This window comes from Odocoileus virginianus, chromosome 25 (genome assembly GCF_023699985.2).
Source record: "Odocoileus virginianus isolate 20LAN1187 ecotype Illinois chromosome 25, Ovbor_1.2, whole genome shotgun sequence".
Taxonomy (NCBI): Eukaryota; Metazoa; Chordata; class Mammalia; order Artiodactyla; family Cervidae; genus Odocoileus; species Odocoileus virginianus.
In genome coordinates, this window is record NC_069698.1 from 41,994,746 (window position 1) to 42,001,253 (window position 6,508).

Genomic DNA, 6,508 nt, shown 5'->3' on the forward strand with positions numbered 1-6,508 from the left:
TATCAATTAGTTCTAGCTAATCCATTGTGTCATTTGAAGTTTGTGTTTCCTTGTTAATTTTCTGTTTAGTTGATCTGTCCATAGTTGTGAGTGGGGTATTAAAGTCTCCCACTATTATTGTGTTACTGTTAATTTCCTCTTTCATACTCATTAGCATTTGCCTTACATATTGTGGTGCTCCTATGTTGAATGCATATGTATTTATGATTGTTATATCTTCTTCTTGGATTGATCCTTTGATCATTATGTAATGTCCTTCTTTGTCTCTTTTCACAGCCTTTATTTTAAAGACTATTTTATCTGATATGAGTATTGCAACTCCTGCTTTCTTTTTGTCTCCGTTTGCGTGAAATATTTTTTCCAGCCCTTCACTTTCAGTCTGTATGTGTCCCTTGTTTTGAGGTGGGTCTCTTGTAGACAGCATATATAGGGGTCTTGTTTTTGTATCCATTCACCCAGTCTTTGTCTTTTGGTTGGGCATTCAACCCATTCACATTTAAGGTATTTATTGATAGGTATGGTCCCGTTGTCATTTACTTTGTTGTTTTGGATTCAAAACACAGCCTTTCTGTGTCTCCTGTCCAGAGAAGATCCCTTAGCATTTGTTGAAGAGCTGGTTTGGTGGTGCTGAATTCTCTCAGCTTTTGCTTGTCTGTAAAAAATATGGAACGCTTCATGAATTTGGGTGTCATCCTTGCGCAGGGGCCATGCTAATCTTCTCTGTATCCTTCCAATTTTTTAGTATATGTGCTGCCAAAGCGAGCACCATAGTATACTTTGAAACACAAATTTTTTTTTAAATCCAATTGTTTCTCTTTCCGCCTATTGTTAGCACTTATGTCATATTTAAGAAACCACTAATTCAAAATTGCAACAATTTATGCCTATGCTCTCTCCTAAGAGTTTAATAGTTTTAGTTCTTACACCTAGTTCTTTGATCCATTTTTATTTACGCTCTGTATAATGGGCTCCAGTTTCATCCATCTCATTAGAACTGATTCAAATGAATTCTTTTTAATGGCTGAGTAGTATTCCATGGTGTATATGTACCACACTCTCCGACATTTTTATTTAAATTACATATATGATATCAAATAGGGGTCCAACTTGATTATCATGTATGTGGCCATCCATTTGTTCCAGGACCATTTATGGAAACAACAACTTTTTCCCCACTGAAGCGTCTTAGCATTCTTTTTAAAAAAAATCATTTGGCTAAAAATGTGAGGGTACATTCTGGACTCCCAACTCTGTTCTAATGTTCTGTGTGTCTATCCTTATGCCAGTATCATGTCGTATATCTTGATTACTATAGCTTTGTAACAATTTTTAAGGTCTGACACTCTGAAACTCTAACTTTGTTATTCTTGTTTCAAGATTATTTTGGCTAGTCAAGTTCCCTTGAATTTTCATATGAATTATAGGAACAGTTTTTAATTTTCTGCAAAGTAGTCACCTGTAATTTTGATAAGGATTGCACCGAATCTGTTGATCAATTTAGAACTATTACCATGTTAACAATATTTTGTCCCCCAATCCATTAACTATGCTATGCAGTATTTAGAAGTTAAGCTTTGTATTTACTTAATTTTTATGTGTGTACTATTCTTTTTGATACTGTAATAAATACAATTGTTTTCTTAATGTCAATTTGAGAATCTTCTTTGCAAATATATAAAAATACAATTTTTAATATACTGATATTGAATCCTGCAAACTTTACCAATTCTAATAAATAGTTTTTTTATTAAATTCTTTGGGATTGTCTATAATAAGATCACATCAACTGCAAATGAAGATAGTTTTCATTCTTCTTTTCCAATCTGTCTGCTTTTATTTTTCCCATCTTACTGCCTAACTGTCCTACTTAGAATCCCCAGTACAATGTTGAATAGAAGTGATGAGAGTAGACGACCTTGCCTTGTTCTGGACCTTAAGAAAAAGAGTTATCTTACACCATTAAGTGTCATGTTGCCTATAGGGTTTTCATAGATGTTCTTTACTAAGATGAGGAAGCTCACTAATTCTTAATGAAGGTAAATGTGTGCTAAGGGATCAGTGTCAAACTGGCAGCGCTCTAGTTCAAATGATAGAATAAGTAAACCACTATTTCTTAAATATAATAAATTTGATTTTTTTTTTCACATATACTCAGTGAAACCTCACACTATGCATTATTTCCTCTAATCAATCCTGAATATTCATTGGAAGGACTGATGCTGAAACTGAAGCTCCAATACTTTGGCCACCTGATGCGAAGAGCCGACTCATTGGAAAAGACCCTGATGCTGGGAAAGACTGAGGGCAGGAGGAGAAGGGGGTGAAAGAGGATGAGGTGATTGAATGACATACCTGACTCAATGGACATGAGTTTGAGCAACGTCTGGGAGAGAGTGAAGGACAGGGAAGCCTGGCACACTGAAATCCATTGGGTGACAAAGAGTCAGACATGACTAAGCAAGTGAACAACAACAACAGACAAATAAAAGCACTCAACAACTCTCAGGAAATTGTGGAGCTTGCCCCAAATCATGAACACTATAGCAATACCGGGATTTGAACCAGAGTCACTCATTGTCCAGGAAAAACAATGACTAGTGTGAAATGGTGACATAGGGCTTGACTAAAAGTGCTTTCCGTGAAAAAGATGAAAGGACTCTTCCTACCGTACCAGACAATTTAAAGATAATTGGCTCCTTTGGCCATTGTCATTTTAGAAGCCCTGAACTTTTTTCCACTAAACCATAATTTTCTTAAGATACAGCTTCAACTTATACTACTTTTATGGTACAGATATGCAAAAGTTTTTAATCAACAATTTCATTTCTTACTGCTCCCAACAAACAGTGATATTCAGTTGTGAGTTTAATAGACAAAAATATCTGTTTTCTATCAAAAAAATGCACTTACAATGATATGTTCTTTAGGTATTTTTTCTCCTCTAGTTAAAGGCAGAATTAATCTTAGGAGTTCTAGAAATTTCTGGGTGCTGTCAGCACAAACATACATACACACACACACACACACACACACACACACATGCATCAAGTTATTTGGCAACGGTCTTCTTGCATTTAGATACTCTCTCAGACACAAGACAGTGATGAAAACCATTTGGGGTTAGAATGAGTTTTCTCCTTTTAAAAGAGAATTTTAAGTCAGTGCCTTTATGGCCATGCTACTCTGTGCATCTTTAAAAAGTGGGAGAATGTAATTTCAGGCCAGAGCTGATAATTCAGAGGGTTGTGTATCTGACAGAGTGAATGGAATTTTTTTTCAAAATGCTATTTGGAAAAGGAGCTAAATATTTGGAATTCGGCTCCATCCAAAGATAAAGAACATTCTCCTAAGGAATAACTGCAAGTAACTGCAAATAAAAGGGAGGAAAGGCAATCTGCTTGAGCCCCCTTTTAGCTGCCAGCTTATTATGCAGCATGACAAAAATCACGAGGAGATTTCAATCTGGCATACACACTCAGTCTGTGTTTGGCAGTGTGTCCCTCAACAGGAGTTTTCTGAGCAGAATTCTGATGTGATGAGGCTTCCTTACTAGCATGTAATACAAAAAGGAAGGAAGGAAGGAACAAAGAAAGAAAAAAATATACATATATAATATTCACTATAGCCAATATCATTACACTAAATGAGACATCAGCACCCTAATATTTGATAGGAGCACAACTATATCTCAGAATGTATCTTTTAATACTTTCAATTTCTAATGAATAAGCTGCAGAAATTCAGATTCACTTAAAACAGTCATTTCAGGGTAAAAAAAAAAAAAAAAAAAAACACAAAAACTTGATTTCTGTTTGTTGATAGAAACATTTCCTTTCTATCTATTATTTCAAGTTTACCTGCACTGAGCATTCATCATATTCTCCTGGAGCAAAACTCATAGAGTTTCATGGTGATTCAAAGTGACTAGCAAAAACCTCCCATGTATTGACTCTATTTAACCAACTTTAAAGACATATTCATGGAATTAGTCAATTTCCAGGTGATGTAGATCTAGAAAATATAAAATACTTTCTTTGCTTTACTTCTCTGAGTTAAATACTATAGGTTAACTCTTGTGAGAAAAACATGCATCTGTAATTATTATATGGAAATAGCACAGGGTACCATGTGGGAAATAATTCGAAGTATTGGTAATTCTCCGCTATCAATGAGTAAATTCCCTAGCTAAATGTAATACCCAAGGTGACTAGGCCTCATCTCACATGGTTACAGTATTTGTACCTCAGTTTAGCTCAATTTAGTCACTCAGTCTTCTCCGACTCTTTGCGACCCCATGAACTGCAGCACACCAGGCTTCCCTGCCCATCACCAACTCCAGAAGATAACTCAAACTTACGTCAGTCAAGTTGTGGTAATGCCATTCAAACATCATCCTCTGTTGTCCCCTTCTCCTCCTGCCTTCAGTATTTCCCAGCATTAAGGTATTTTCCAGTGAGTCAGTTCGTCGCATCAGGTAGCCAAAGTATTGAAGTCTCAGCTTCAGCATCAGTCCTTCCAATGAATATTCAGGACTGATTTCCTTTAGGATAGACTGATTGGATCTCTTTGCAGTCCAAGGAACTCTCAAGAGTCTTCCCCAATGCCACACTTAAAAACCATCAAATCTTCCACACTCAACTTTCTTTATAGTCCAACTCTCACATCCATATATGACTACTGGAAAAAACATAGCTTTGACTAGATGGACCTTTGTGGGCAAAGTAACGTCTCTGCTTTTTAATATGCTGTCTAGCTTGGTCATAGCTTTTCTTCCAAGGAACAGGAGTCTTTTAATTGCCTGGCTATAGTCACCGTTTGCTGTGATGTTGGAGCCAAAAAAAATAGAGTCTGTCACTGTTTCTAATGTTTCCCTATCTATTTGCCATGACGGAAATCTAGTCAAGGCTATGGTTTTTCCAGCAGTCATGTATGGATGGGAGAGTTGGACTATAAAGAAAGCTGAGCACCGAAGAATTGATGCTTTTGAACTGTGGTGTTGAAGACTCTTGAGAATCCCTTGGACTGCAAGGAGATCCAACCAGTCCATCCTAAAGGAGATCAGTCCTGGGTGTTCATTGGAAGGACTGATGTTGAAGCTGAACTCCAATACTTTGGCCACCTGATGCAAAGAGCTGACTCACTGGAAAAGATCGTGATGCTGGGAAATATTGAAGGCAGGAAGGGAAGGGGACGACAGAGGATGAGATGTTCGTATGGCATCATCGACTCAATGGGCATGGGTTTGGGTGGACTCCAGGAGTTGATGATGGACAGGAAGGCCTGGTGTGCTGCGATTCATGGGGTCGCAGAGAGTCGGACACGACTGAGTGACAGAAATGAACTGAACTGAACTGATGGGACAGGATGCCATGACCTTAGTTTTCTGAATATTGAGTTTGTTTGTTTGTTTGTTTTTCATTTATTTTTATTAGTTGGAGGCTAATTACTTCACAACATTTCAGTGGGTTTTGTCATACATTGACATTAATCAGCCATGGAGTTACATGTATTCCCCATACCGATCCCCCCTCCCAACTCCCTCCCCACCCCATTCCTCTGGGTCTTCCCAGTGCACCAGCCCTGAGCACTTGTCTCTTGCATCCAACCTGGGCTGGTGATCTATTTCACCCTTGATAATATACATGTTTTGATGCTGTTCTCTCAAAACATCCCACCCTACAGTCCAAAAGTCTGTTCTGTACATCTGTGTCTCTTTTTCTGTTTTGCATATAGGGTTATCATTACCATCATTCTAAATTCCATATATATGCATTAGTATGCTGTAATGTTCTTTATCTTTCTGGCTTACTTCACTCTGTATAATGGGCTCCAGTTTCATCCATCTCATTAGAATTGATTCAAATGAATTCTTTTTAATGGCTGAGTATTTTCCATAGTGTATATGTACCACAGCTTCCTTATCCATTCATCTGCTGATGGGCATCTAGGTTGCTTCCATGCCCTGGCTATTATAAACAGTGCTGTGATGAAAATTGGGGTGCAGGTGTCTCTTTCAGATCTGGTTTCCTCAGTGTGTATGCCCAGAAGTGGGATTGCTGGGTCATATGGCAGTTCTATTTCCAGTTTTTTAAGGAATCTCCACACTGTTTTCCCTAGTGGCTGTACTAGTTTGCATTCCCACCAACAGTGTAAGAGGGTTCCCTTTTCTCCACACCCTCTCCAGCATTTATTGCTTGTAGACTTTTGGATAGCAGCCATCCTGACTGGCGTGTAATGGTATTTCATTGTGGTTTTGATTTGCATTTCTCTGATGAGTGATGTTGAGCATCTTTTCATGTGTTTGTTAGCCATCTGTATGTCTTCTTTGGAGAAATGTCTGTTTAGTTCTTTGGCCCATTTTTTGTGAATATTGAGTTTTAAGTCAACATTTTTGCTCCCCTCTTTCAATTTCATCAAGAGGTTCTTTAGTTCTTTGCATATCTTTAGTTCATCTTCATATCTGAGGTTATTGATATTTCTCCCCACAATATTGGTTCCAATCTGTATC

At 37.6% G+C, this 6,508-nt stretch overlaps 1 non-coding gene across 1 annotated transcript; it reads right to left on the minus strand.

The window, feature by feature from the left end:
• Window positions 1–657: 657 nt before the first annotated feature.
• Window positions 658–766, minus strand: LOC139031145 (U6 spliceosomal RNA). Its single transcript, XR_011483551.1, has one exon. It is a non-coding gene; the product is annotated as a U6 spliceosomal RNA (small nuclear RNA).
• Between the last annotated feature and the right edge of the window lie 5,742 nt (window positions 767–6,508).